Genomic DNA, 15,032 nt, shown 5'->3' with positions numbered 1-15,032 from the left:
TAATAATAATAATAATAATAATAATAATAATAATAATAATAATAATAATAATAGGATTTATTTATATACCGCCCAATCACTGGGAATCTGAGCGGTTTACAACAGAGGGGATAATAGACGGTTCCCTGCCCTCAGGCTTACAATCTAAAAAACACGACACAAAAGGAGAAGGGAATGGTGAGGGGGGGGGGAGGGGATCAGGTCCAGTATTCTTCTCTCCCTCTGAAGCCTGGACCAAGGCAGATGGACCGGAGGGAGGGCTCTTCTTCTATAGGCTAGCCCTGATGGAGCTAGCCTGCCTCTCTCTCCCTCAAGATGGTGGCTGAAGGGAGGGCTTGTCTTCTTCCAGGCAGGCCTGGTGGAGCTAGGATGTGAAAGGGTGTGCTCCTGGATGTATGTTCTCACAATTGGTGCAACACAGTACAATCCTAAGCATATTTACTCTGAAGGAAACTTCTCTTTTCCTAAACTCTGCTAGGCTTTTTACCACTAATTAATGTACTGGTTTACAGTGGTACCAAGTCTGCAGAATTATCTTCTGCAACAGATGTATCTCTCTCTTTCACACACACAGAGACACACAGACAGTCTCTTATTTAAACTTTCAGTAGGGCCCAGATGTTTTGGGCTATATCTGATCCTTACTGAAAGTTTAAATAATACTGGCTGGACAGTGATTCACAAGCGTTGGTGCGCCAGGTGTTTTGGACTTCAGCTCCCAACAGCCAGTTTGGCTACCAGTCAGAAATTCTGGTTGTTGAAGTCCAAAACATCTGGAGAACCAAAGTTTGGGAATCACTGGGCTAGTGTCATCCATTGCACCATGGTGCCATAGGCTAGCCTAGCTGGTTAAAAAAACAACCATACATAACTGTGTTCTTCAGCATCTCAGGACAGATTACTATCTGTAAAAGTGATATTTGATCTTCAGGTGATATTGGAGCTTTCAATTGAGGTTTTTTTTCAAAAAAGGCTGAAGAGCTAATTTCCAAGGGGGCTTTAGCACTGGAATCCTTTGGGGCTGAACTATATAGTCTTTGGAGTACTTTCCACATCTATTTTTTGTGATCTAGCCACTTCCTTCAACACATGCTGCCTGCGGCGCCTGTTGCCTCACTCTGCTAAATGGCAAAGCTAGGCCTGAGTAGTTCCATCATCACTGCTACAATTTCTTTTCTTTTGGAGTGTGTATGTTCAATTTATTTGCTGTTTTTATAACTTTTGTTAACCACTTTGAGGGTACTATTTTAGATGGAAAGGAGGGATATAAATATTTTAAGAAATCACTTAATACGTTCCTTGTGTTCTGTGGGATTTACTCCACAGCAAGTGTGTTGCAACCTAAATCATCAGTTGTCTTCCTGTACCCATATTTCCTCTTTCTGCCTTTCATTGCCATCATTCACAAATGATCCCTTATCAGTCCTGCATATGAAAATACCAAGGGCACTCCCATTTCATTCATGTCTAGTGTTTTTGTTCCTCATTTGGGACACTTCCTCCCCATCTCTTGGAAATTCTCTTGGTATCTTGGGAGGGGGACCTCTATTCAGAGCCAGAATAAATCCAGAATGTGTTTTGTAGATTTAATACCAAATGTTTATTATAATTCACAGTGTTTTGTTTGACAATATGTGATGGCATTTATTCAGATGAAATATCTGTTGGTTTTTTTACAACAATGAGCATGGGCTGTGAATGAATATAAGGAGAAAAAAGTAAGGCATTTGATGCTTTTAATCAATAAATGGGTCTGAGAGCAAATCAAGCCTGAACTTTCCCTAGAGGGCAAAATTACTAAACGAAGGCTATTGTACTTTGGACATATGAGACACGATGACTTCAGAAAAGACAACAACACTTGCTAAAACTGAACAGTAGGTAAACTGATAAAACAGTAGAAAAGAAGGAAATTGCATTACAGGTTGATAGACTCAATCAAGGAAGCCAAAACCCTGAGTTTGTAAGACCTTAGCAAGGCTTTTAATAACAGGGTGTCTTGGAGGTTTCTGATTCATAGGGTAGTCATAAGTCGAAGCTGGCTTTATGGCAATTAACAACAACAGCAGACCTAAATATTCTCTGGAGAGTTGTGTTTATTTTGCCTTTAAAACACTTGCGAAAGTTTGTAACAGAGTAAGGAATTTAATGGTGTGCAAAAGCTACTTGCATGAATTTCAGTTATTGCCATGCCCTGGGGAAACATTTTGCAATTTACTTTCCAAAATGTATGTTTATGTACTACTCAGGTGGCATATGACTGAGCAGAAATCAGTATATTTTTTTGTATTTTGTTTATATTTTATGTATTATGTTTTTCTGGTTGTACAGTTTTGTAATTTCAAAATTCAGGTTATAATAGCTGATGTGTGTAATTTGGTAGGAAAACAGGAAAGCAGATGTTCTACTAATTCCTGTGCTGAGAATCAGCTGCTCTATTGGGTGCCAATTCAGTACATACTAGCATTTGATACATGCACTGAGAATGGGAGGATATGATCTGGTGGCAGGTTGCAACAGATGGTTGCATAATCCTGTTTGTCTCCATTCTTCTAGGGTCAGGTACTACTTCTCTTTGTTATTTGTTTTTTCCTCAAAAAAAATAAATATGAAGTCTTAAGCAGTTGAAGGAACTATGTTCCAAAGATTTCTTCTTAGGAGAAAATCCTGCCTGTCTTTTTTAAAGTCATAATAATAGCTCAGACATAAGCAATGACTAGAATGTCAACAAATAAGTGATGGTATTAAAGATAGTAGCCTGCAAATTCTTTGGTTATTCACATTCTGCTAAAATTTGGATTTTACACCCTACATGTGTTGTCCAAAATACTGTAAGCACATTTGCATGATTTTTATTAAGATTACTGTTTTGCATAGTATCATTTATTCTGCTAGTCCTCTGGCTTCCAAGGCTCAACATAAAACATTGTGGTTTGGTTATAACTGTAAATAATACCTGCTCAGGCATCCTGTCCTTATCACCATCAGTATCATCACAATTTTTATTATTTTGTTTCTGGGGTGCTTTTTTCTACAAATGGCTATAGGCATCTTACAGATGAAATATTTAAAAGTTAGAAACAGTAGAAGCAATATGTAATGTAATGGACTATGGTGTTTGGTTAGGGCTTTTAACCCTTTTCTCTCCTATTAACCATCCCTGAAGCTGCTATTTGGCACAGGACAGAAGCTCCCATTAGATCCCCTCCATGCTAAATAGCAGATGGGGAATGTTTTAATAGAATAAAAAGAAATAGTTTTTTTTTTTAAAGAAAAAGAAACCTTGACGGTGTGCCACAATCCTGACTGGGTCCCTGCAGTGGATATTTGCATCACTGGTGCACATGTTCTGGTATCACATGTTCAGCATTAAGATTTTACTAAGTTTTGTACACACATTTTCAAACGTATTTTTCTAAGCATAAGGATTAGGAAAATGGGTTTATTTAATAGGAGATGAGATGAAGCTAAATTATTATTGAGCATAGAGTTGGAAATTCAATCCAGCATTTATCACACTGCCCTTTCCCATCCTTTCCTCCTGAGCTGGGTGCAGGATGTAAACTTTCAAATGCGGGTTTTATCACACACCTCCATGCCCAGGCAGGAAACATCCTGTAACTGATCTGGACTTCTCCCGCACCTTGCAAAGAACAGGAAGATCCCATTCTTTCAAAAAGTGAGGGAGAAATCAGAATGAGGTACGGGATGTCATGACTGGGTATGGGATGCCTCCTCATTTTGTAGTGTTGGTGGTGAGAACTATGGATATTGCCATGAAGAAGGAAAGGGAGATAGAAATATAATGTGAATAAATTAGTAAAACAGTACAGTCGGCCTTCCATATTTGTGGTTCTGACTTTTGTGGATTTGATTATTTGCTGTTTTGATTAATACGTTCTCTCTAGGAATCTCTAAGTCCCCCAGTGCAATCCTGCTGGAAGTTGACAATAGAGTTATGCTGGAGGACCTAGAAATTCCTAGAGAAAACACTTCTCTAAGCAGTTGTAGGTCCTCTAGTATGATTCTATGATCAATTTCTGGCAGATGTTGACCATAGAGTTGCACTGGAGGACCTGGAGATTCCTAGAGAGGTGTTTTCTTAGGTAAAAGGAATAGTATTTTTTTATTTGCAGTTTTCCCACATTGACGGGGGTACTTCACCCCTAACCCCAGCAAATGTGGAGGGACAAGTGTATTCTGAAGCTTCTGTGCTTACAGAATTGCAGCAAGCAGGAACCTCATATAGGGGAGAGGTGCAAATGAGTGATCCCAAGATGGATGAGAATATGTATAGTTTTGCTGCTATAGATTGAGTATTCCCTACCTGGAATTCACTTTGTTTCATGAAGAAAATTATATAATTATAACTAATTACCTTCAGGCTATGTGTATAAGGTGTATATGAAACATAAATGAATTTCATGTTTAGACTTGGGTTCTAATTCCAAGATATCTCATTATTCATATGCAAATATTCCAAAATCTGAAAAAAAAAAAATCAAAAATCCAAAACATGTCTGATCTCAAGCATTTCAGATAAGAGAGACTCAGCCTGTATTGAGAAAAGCCATGTTGAATTAGAATAATTAGGTCATTATTTATTTTTCTCATTTAAAAAGAAAAGAAAAGTGGTATGTATGCTCCAGTCCAGGCTTGCTCAAGATCTTTTGTTACATGGTACAGAGCAGCAAATGGTCCAGGTACATACTTCTCAAGCTGAACAAAGTTATTTTTGATACTAAATTAGGAAATTCCACCAGTGTTTTTCTTTTCTGTGCAGTAAAAATGCAGTAATAATAAATTAACCACTAACAATTCATTACCTCTTCACAAATCTAAATTTGTGATCTGAGATAGCCATGCTGACTAATGGTAGGACAAGTGCTTCTCCAAGTGCCCCTGTAAAATGATGTGGAGTTGGTGGCTTCTGGGAGAGGGATTTTTCATCAGTGGCACCTGACTGTCAGATGCTCTGCAAGGACAACAGAGGTTTAATCTCTTTTGGGAGGAAGTTGGCAGGGCGGAGGGGGGGGGCTTCTCTTGCATGAAGAGCTTTTCATATTTTCATTTGAATTTGAATTAAACTTTCAGTCTCTAAAAATTCAGTATGGTTGGTGGTTTCTTGAGAGTTTGAGAATCAGCTGCAAGTAAAGGTGAACCACACTGTCTTTAGAGGAAAGGTGGAGCAAAAATGCAATAAGGAAAATCAACATCACTGTGTGTGAAAGATTATTTATTATTTACTGAAGGTATTATATTGTATTTGTAGGGTATAAAATACATTTGCCTAGAGTGTGTGAGCAACCATGGGAAGGTGAAATGAAACACTGGCTAGGACTGTGGCTTTTTGAAAAGAAATGGGAAAAGGCATATTCACACAAGTACATGTTTGCAGACACTACATGCAAATTCCAGGAAGTACTAATTTGGGGGGGACATGTGTAAACCATTTGTACAAGAGATGACAAAAACAACTATTCAACGCACTCTGGGTTAATGCAGCTGGGGTTAATATTTTGTAATGCTGTAAAATTTGAGCAGTTATATTTGAACATCTTTTCTGTCCAGGATGATTTCTAGCAGAGCAATCTTGGTATCCTAGTATTCTGTTGTGAATTTACAACATTGTAAATCAATTTACAGTTGTGCAATTTAGAACTGCAGCACTGGGCAACCATTGTATTCCCAGGAGAGGACCATTGTCATGGCTGTGCTACTGGGACCATTGCATAAGCAGAGTGAACAGTGTACAGTGCAGGATAGCCGGCTCTTGCATAATGATAGCAAAAGGAAGGGGCAAAAGCCCTCAACAGTGGCATCACTGGGAAAGTTCAGGAGGTACAGACTGTATCAGATGACACCCCAAAGGAGGGGTGACACCCAGTTGGGCTATATACAGCCAAGGCTTGTAGATTCTTTTTATACAATATTGCCAAAATCCGACCATATCTCTCTGCCTCTACTGCCAAGATTCTGGTCCATGCCCTAGTGGTATCATGACTTGATTTCTGTAACATCCTCCTGGCTGGGCTTCCTCTGTCTCACCTCTGTCCTTTAATTTCTGTCCAGCATTCAGCTGCACGCATTATCACATCCGCCCACCGCTGTGACCATATCTCTCCTGTGTTGTCATCCCTTCACTGGCTCCCTCTCCCTTTCCACATTCAGTGTAAGCTCCTGCTCTCGACGTTTAAAGCCCTCCATGGGCTGGCCCCTCCTTACTTATCAGACCTTCTTTCTCCTCACCTTCCCACTTGGGCCCTCTTCTGGTAGTCAGGGTTGGCTGTCCCAGCCCAGGATTTCCTCTGCCCCATCTCGGATTCACCCCTTTTCACTTGCTGCCCCTCACTCCTGGAACCTTCTTCCCCCGCGAGCAAGAGCCATCACTTCATTAACCAGCTTCAAAACGGAGTTGAAGACCATCGTGTTCTGAGAAGCATTCCCAGGCATTGCGTGACTATCATTTGCTATGTGATGTTCTTTTGTTCCCTGTTTTATTGAACCATTTCCTGTACAGTGGTACCCCGGGATACGAATGCGCCGCCTTACGAAATTTCCGGGTTACGAAAAAAATCCATTGAAAAAAACTGTTCCGGGTTACGAAGGTTATTTCGGGTTACGAAAAATTTTTTGGTGCTTTTCGGCGCTTTTTCGCACGAAATCGCGGCTTTCGCTATTAGCGCCTATGGCTTTTTCAGCTTACGAAGATTTTCGGATTACGAACGCGGTGGCGGAACGAATTAAATTCGTAACCCGGGGTACCACTGTATTGCTATGTATTTTATATGTATTATTTCTTTGATTGTTTGCCATAGGCAGGTTTACTCTTTTATATTTATTGTTTTTATGTACAGCGGTGTGCAAATCTACTGTGTTATATAAATAATAATAATAATAATCCCTCTTTGGGGTAGGAGGAGTGAATGCACATCCTTTCTGGCTATTCTGTTGCTGGGCTTTCTCCCTGGAGAAGAAGCCTGGTGATGGAGGACTAGGGGGCAAACACATCCCATCAGTCTGTCCCTCCCACTGTCTCACTTCCCTGGCCAGGGTGATGCAGTGGCTGGGGAGGGGAAGATGGGAATCCAACCCTTCCAAAGTCTGGCCTGGCAATGTGCAACTGGACAGCTGGGCAGGGGGTGGGTGAGCAAGTAAGTGGGAGGGGGAAGAGCAGGCTGCCAGCAGCAGCCCTCCACCAGTGTCCCTCTATACTGGGTGTCACCACAGGTAGTGATGCCATTGACCCTAAATAGAGCCATGGGGCACTGGTAATCCAGAACAGAAGACAGTGGAAAGTCATAGGTGCCATGCACCTGGTTGAAAAAAATCTCCCATACTATTGCAATGCCCTGTAATGGGAGGCCCCACTGCACCACTAGACTTCTTGTGCAGTTCCCCATTATGTGGTGAGAGCCCTGTTGTGCAATGGGATATTTTGTGTAGTATGGTTTTGCACATTGTTGCAGTTCTCTAACATGGTTGAGCATCATTTCAGCGAGATACCTCTTTCATCGTAGTTACACATCACAGCCTATGATGCACACTTCTGTCCTATCCTTATGTGCTGTGTGCATCTTATGAAGGCCAGTCTACATGTAAGTGTACTTCGCAGCTTGGTGCCCATTTTCGCACATTTGCATTGACATGTAATTGTCTTCACTGTCCTGTGAAAATTTGCACCTGTTCACCCTCCCTCTGCCAAAATGTGCAGCCATCCAAATGTATGCAAAGAAGGTGGATGGCCACATGTGTGACAATGCTAATTTCTGCAATTTCAGCAGATATTCTGGTAAAAACAGCAAAGCCTTTTCCTATGGAGTCTAAGAAGTTTTTTTGGTGGGGAGCACAAAAAGTTGAAGCTCCTACAAATCGGATGTGGCCAAATCACATTATATTTGATTGGAATGAAGAGTATTTTAAACATTCCCGCTACAAGATAAACAATGAAGTGATTTAGCTTCAAATAGACATTCACATTAGCAGCGATCAAACCTCACCTGTTTCAATTTAATCCACTTCACATTCACATTCATTAATAAATTGATTCAACATGGAGTTGCGTCACTGACTGTGCCACAGGGAACCGTTTCAGATCTGCAGCTTGTTCACACTAGCGCTGAATGGATTCATTGCAAAAGATGCGGGTAATTCAGTGGATGTGGAGGGGCTCTTCACAAACCATGTCAGGGAATTGGCACAAGTGCAAACAAGGGCCATTGAAACCAGTTCAGATCTGCTTGCAAACCAGTTTATTATGTAGTGGGAATGAGACTGTAGAGTAGCTCTGAGTGAGGTGTTATGAACATTAATTCACATGAAATGAATATGTCGGAGTGGTAGTGAAGACAAGCACTTGAGTTTATATAGTACACATGTACACATGTACCTGTGGCCACATGTGTCTCACAGTGTTATTTTGATGACCCTTGGCCTTCCTAGAACTCCTGGGGAGGGGGTTTGTAAATTTAATCTCCTGGAAATTCTGAGGAGCAATGCTTTACCTTTTAAGTATATTGCATTCCCCTGTACTGTTTAATATCAAAATATACCTGTTTCAAAAGTAGTTGGCTGGCTGCTTCTGGCTTTGGGTATTTTTGGCACTTTGTATCCCCCCCCCCATGGTCCCAGGGTTTAAAAAGTTGTCCCCAGATTTGCTGAAGTTGCCCAACTCTGATGTATGGCATTAGTAATGGTTCAATGCTGCTTTCTCAAGGAGCCTCACAAGGGATGGAAAGAAAAACAGATGCCATTCACAGTACATTTCCATGCTTATTAATTCAGAAGTAGGTCTTGGTACATCAGGCTTATTTTCAAGAAAATGTGCATTGGATTATAGTCATAGATATCTATTGTGACAACTAACAACAATTTTAAAACAGGAACTCTTCCTAATATAAAAGGATGAAAGCAGTTTTGCACCCAATTATACATGCTTATGATCACACTGAAATCAACATAAGAAATTAAATTGATGGGAGTGAAGCACACAGAACTGCATGCTGGACTAGAGCCATTGTGATTTATTTTGCCTGACAACACCACCTTAATTTTTATAAATACTGCAGTGAGCACACTTTTCTAAACTTTGCAGTGCTTGTAGTTGACTTGGAAAGAGTCAGAGGGTAATGAAAAAGGTAATGGGAACCATCCTGTAACACACTCCTTGCTGTCATGTGTCCTGTTTTTATTTTTTGGATGGTTGCTAGACTACAAGATTTACTTTTGACTGAAAAAGGCTGGAGTTGCTGTGATGCTTTTACTCCACTAGCTGCAAATCAGGAGCACTTTGTCCAAAACAGGACAAAAGGCTTGGAATCCCTGCTTTGGAAACATGCCTTTTTGTCTGTAGAAAAGGGGATTTCCTAAAGTACTTTAGCTTCTGATTTGGAGAGTTCCCATCTGGAGGGGAGCATTGTTAAAGGCACACTGGTGCCAGAGAGTACAACGATAAGGGCTACAAAAGAGATCAATGGAACCTTCCAAAGTCAGACAATGAACACAAATAACATTTACAATGGAAATCATTTGATAGGAGTCTTCTTTCCCAAGGTCAGTAGCAAAGTCTCATACACAGCACTAGCAGCAGACTAAATGTTTAGGCTTACATTTTGAAACTTCCCACATTCTAAAGAAAATGCAATTCAGTGATTTGTTAATTATTTGTATGCATGTATTTAGGGGTTCAACTAGATTGCCTCCAATTTGGCATCTGAGGAAGTAGACCTAAGTCTACAAAATCTTATGCTACCACTTCTTTCACACAGTTAGTTTCAAAGAGGCTACAAGATCCTTTTGCATCCAAGTATTGAGTTTCTAATTCTTTTTGTTTTGATTGCACAGTTTGCCCTCCATATTGATGAGCTACCCATTAGTGGATTGGAGCATCCATGGATGGGCCTGCTATTTCTCCTCAATAGCAGTGCATGCACGCAGACATACCAGTGCAGCTGTACATACTTCATGCCACCATTGACTATAATGGGATTTGAGGTCCCACACTATTTGGCATCCACAGGGGTGGTGGTGGTGATGGTGGTGGTCTGGAACGCAACCCCCACAGATACAAAGAGACAACTGTATCAGCTAAGTACAGGGTAAGGGGAGTGGTGGATGCTTCACTGCAGCAAGTCAGCTTTCTATCCTGCCCTGTCCTCTGCCCAGTGCCCTGGATCCAGTTATGTTCAACATCTTTATAAATGAGTTGGGTGATGGAATAGAGAGCACGTTTATCAAATTTCCAGATGATATCAAATTAGGAGAGATACCTGATACCCCAGAGCCAGGATCAGAAATGACCTTAAAAGATTAGAGAGAGGGACAAAACTAATAAAATGAATTTCAGAACTTAGGGAGAAAAAATGAAACGAAATCTACAGATATAGGATGGATGACATCTGGCTTGACAACAGTACACATGAAAGGGATCTAGGAGTCTGATAGGAAGAAGAGATGGGCAGGGAGGAATAGCCAGGAGCCGCTCCAAGCCCAATTGCTCCAGCGCCACATATGGTAATTTTATCTATTCCTCTTTAATTGTTATTATCTTAGAATGTTTACATTATTTACTCCTAATTTTACCGACTTTGTACAGCGCTGTGTATAATTACAGCGCTATAGAAATAAAGTTTAATAATAATAATAATAATAAACAAGGATGCTGCCTCCTGCAGCCTCAAATAGAAGTAGAAAAGATCTATTCCTTTGGGGGCCAGATTTGAGTCATTTTAGCCAGCCCCAGCATGGCTCTGGTGTGACTTCCAGGTTTTCCAAGGGCATGTGTCATGTAAATGACACGCCCCCAGAGTGTCCAGAAGCTGCCCTTGTCTGCCCGTCTGTTTCAGGCCTTAGTAGACTACAAGCTGAACATGAGTCAACAGTGTGATGCAGCAACTAAAAAAAATCCAGTATGACCTTTGCCTGCGTAGGAGTATAGTGTCTAGACTGAGGAAAATAATAGTACCACTCTATTCTGCTTCAATCAGACCTCATCTGGAATCCTGTGTCCAGTTCTGGGCATCACAATTCAAGAAGGATATTGACAAAATGGAATGTGTACAAGGAAGGGTGACCAACATGCTAAAAGTAGACTTCGGCCCTATAAGGACTGGCCCAAAAGGCTGGCCTGTGGGTGGATTCAGGGCGCAGTGTCCTGACTATGCACACCCTGACTCCGCCCCAGGGCGCCATGATGCCACACACTGCTCCAGACTGCTCCTTATTGCACCCTCCCAATGCCGAATCAGGGCCACATCATGGTTTGTCTAGCCTGGAGAAGAGAAGAGAAGGTTAAGAAGTGACATGATAGCCATGTTTAAATATTTTAAAGGATATCATATTGAAGATGGAGCAAGCTTGTTTTCTGCTGTTCCAGAGATTAGGAGATAAAGCAATGGAGTCAAAGTTTTTGTCTTGTGTCTTAGAGCTCAGTTTTGTTCTCGTGCTGTTAAACATGTACATGAAACCATTGGGAGAGATTATTCAAACTTTTGGAGCTCACTGTCAGTGGCATGACACCAAAAATTATCCTTCCTTCCCATCAGATTCTATGAAAGTTGTCTTGGTTCTGAATTAATGCCTGTTGTCAGTAATGTACTGGATGAGGGCAAATAAATTGAAATTTAATCAAGATAAGACAGAGGTATTCCTGGTCAGTCAAAAGGCATATCAGGGAATGGTGATTCAGCCTGTGCTGGATGGGGTTACATTCCTTCTAAAATGTCAGGATTGCAGCTTGGGTGTTATCCTGGACATCTCCGTGAGCCCAGATGATCGGCTTTTAGCAGTGGCCAGGAATGCATTTGCACAGACTGTAGCTCCCTATGTGAACTTGCCAGAGCCTTAAGGTCCTCAGGGGAAGGCTTTCTCTCACTCCCACTATCATCAAAGGTGTTGGCAGGTGAGAGAGCCTTCTCAGTGGCTGCTCTCATCCAGTGGAACTCCCTTCCACAGAAGGCTAGGCTGGCTCCTTTCTGTTCTCCTTTTGCTAGCAGGCAAACCTTCATGTTCTTTCAGGCTTTTAATGAGTAATTCCTTGCAGAGAGCCTTCTCTATATTTTTAAAAATTATTTTATATTGTTTAATTTATAATTTGAATATGATGATCTTTGAGTTCTGTTTTAATTCTATGATTATATTTTTACTTAATTTGTATTGTTGTTTGTAAGCTGCTCTGGGTCCCACATGGTGAAGAAGGCAGCATATAAACGCACCAAACAAAAATACACATATAACTCCAGGATGACAAAAACATTGTATGGCTCTCCAAAATAAGATCAGTTTGTATAGGAACAAAACCTGTGACATTCAGATATAGGGTAATTTGGAGTTGCCTACATTTATTAAATTATATCTTTATCATGTCTTTCCACTAGAAATAAAACACTTGGGGCTGTGGACAAACATTATTGCAAGTTAAAACAAATATTAAAATAATTATAGTAATTAAAACCATTTAAATTGTTCCATCAATAAATATCAAAAGAGTTTTAAAAAAACAAGTTTGAAGACGTGCATCTTCACATCCTTCCTAAAAGTTGTGAGAAAGGAAAACATCAGAACACTGAGGTGAGCTCATTCCACATTGTTGACGTAACATAGGATAAAGCTCTCTCAGACAGGTTTGTCAAGTGGGCAACTCATGAAAGTTTATCAGACAAGGGAAATTGGAAGTATAATCCAATGGCAATATGAACACAATCATGGGGTTTAATGTTATTGCATGATAATCCACTACACGCAAATTCGGGCAATGGGAAATCAGTCTGAACACCATCATGTGGTTTCACGTTATTGCATGATAGACTACCACACACAAATTTGGGCAATGGCATGCTATTTTTGGGCAATGGGAAGCCAGTTTGAATGCAATGCACGTTCATGTAATTGCGCTAAAGTAGCGACTTTAAGAGAATGTGTTCTGGCCCCAATTTCTTTTCATTTGAATTTAAGAGAAATTCCTCCCATTTGATAAACTCCATGGTGCCTTCAAGAGAGTCTTTCCAGAAAATCTCCTGTTTGGGGCACAGGTGAGAATGGGGAAATACTTCCATTCTCCTTCTAGAGAGAGTCCTTAAAGTGGAGGATGCAGAGTTTGGCAAAGGGGTGTTTTTTTGGAGGGAGGGGGATTAATTTTGTAGCCAGGCTATCTGAGGGTCTCTGGGACCTGTAGTACAAAATAAATAAATAAATATGGAGCTTTACAAGCTCTTGAAGATGCTTAGCACTTCACAGACATAGCCCTAGGGTATGGAGAAATAAAAACATCCTGCCAAGTGAAAGGCTAGCACCTTAATTGGCAAGGTTCAGAGTAAATTTGGATTGAACATTGAGAGGATAATGTTCTATCATGAAATGCCCTAGGTGTGTTAATAGTTTGTTGTTTGTTTTATTTTAATAATGCACAGAAAAACTGAAAATATTTTATGTCTCCAGTATTCTTTAATGTATAATTCTCCTCATATTGTAAAGTTTACAGTACTGTACTGACATTTCTTTGTAAACTCTTTGCTAAGAGTTCACTTACACATCTGTATACTCAGAAGACAATTCTCTTGAGTTCAGCAAGACTTATTTCCATGGAAGTGTATGTAAGACTGCAGCCTTAGACAAACTTGCAGTCTGGTCAGTCTCCTGCATCATAACCACATATTACTTTCTGGGTTTTCAGTACAAATGTGCTTTATAAACCTACGCTTTACCAGAAAATCATTAAATCAATTATAGGGAAGGCATTTAAAAAACCTGTAATTGCCTTAAGTCTGCCAGCCTGCAACATGTAAGTAATTTACTATGTAACAGGACATTTGGTTTTCTATTCCACTTTAAAATATATAATTGTACCAAATTGAACCAAATGTTTAGATATCATTCCTTAAATAGGACCTGCTGTTCTGTTTTTTCTGTTTAAAAGCTTCTTCTGCTGTTGGAGCAACAGCATTTGTTTTGTTTCTCCTGCTGGAAAAAGTTGTAGTCACCACTTATGTCTCCATTAGTTCTGTCAAAACACTGCAACTGCTATCATATTTTCTAAGAGCTCAGTTTTGCCAGTATTTATTCAACCAAAGCATGCAGAAGGGCACTTCCTGTATTTCATAAATACAGAGTATATTGTGCTACCAAAATAGAGTACTGACAAAATGTGGGGTTTCTTGTGCACATGGGATTGAGGCAGCATCTACACTACTGAATTGATGCAGTTTGACACTGCTTTAACTGCCAAGGCTCAATGCTATGGAATTCTGGGATCTATAGTCTTGTGAGATATGTCGCCAGAACTCTGGTGCCACAACGAACTACAGACCCCAGGATTCCAGAGGATGAGGTCATAACAGTTAAAGCAGTGTCAAGGCTTATTCATTTTGCAGCATGGCAACAGACTCCTGTTGGACACAGATAGGTTTGATTGCCTGTAGGACTATTTTCCACACTTTAAAAAAAAATCAGCCTAGAATTTGCCTAAGAAAAGGAGCACTGAAATCAGTTACTCCATGCTATGGAACACACATAGCACATCTTGTATAATTTGAAGTGAGCTCTAGAAGGTCTGAAACCTCCTTCTTTGAGAGACTCCTAGGATCCAAATTTAACTTACGAGTTTTTTGCAATAAGTTATGCATGACCTTAAAAATGGTCCAGAAATTTTATTTAGTTGAAAATTGGACAGGTATACTTTCCACTGGGAATGGACAATCTGCTGGTCTATTTCCGGGGTGATTCAAAGTACTGGGTTTAATCTGTAAAATCTGAAATGGTTTAGGGCCAGGTCACCTGAAGTGTGTCTCTTTCCATATTTACCAAGCCATACATTAAAATTGGCATCTGAGACACTTCTTAAGAAGCCCTTGCCAGCTGAGTCAAGAAGCTACAAGAGAGAAAGTTTCTTGCAGTAAAAGTGCTTGGGCACACACATGCTGAGTTTACAAAAAGCTTGTCAAATACTTAATGTCATTTCCTTTTTTTAGAGAAGAAATACATGACTGGCACCTATTGTGAATTTACATTGTTGTAATCCATCTTACAGTTGTACTGTC

This window comes from Sceloporus undulatus, chromosome 2, assembly GCF_019175285.1.
Source record: "Sceloporus undulatus isolate JIND9_A2432 ecotype Alabama chromosome 2, SceUnd_v1.1, whole genome shotgun sequence".
Taxonomy (NCBI): domain Eukaryota; kingdom Metazoa; phylum Chordata; class Lepidosauria; order Squamata; family Phrynosomatidae; genus Sceloporus; species Sceloporus undulatus.
Note: the sequence above shows the minus strand (reverse complement) of the source record.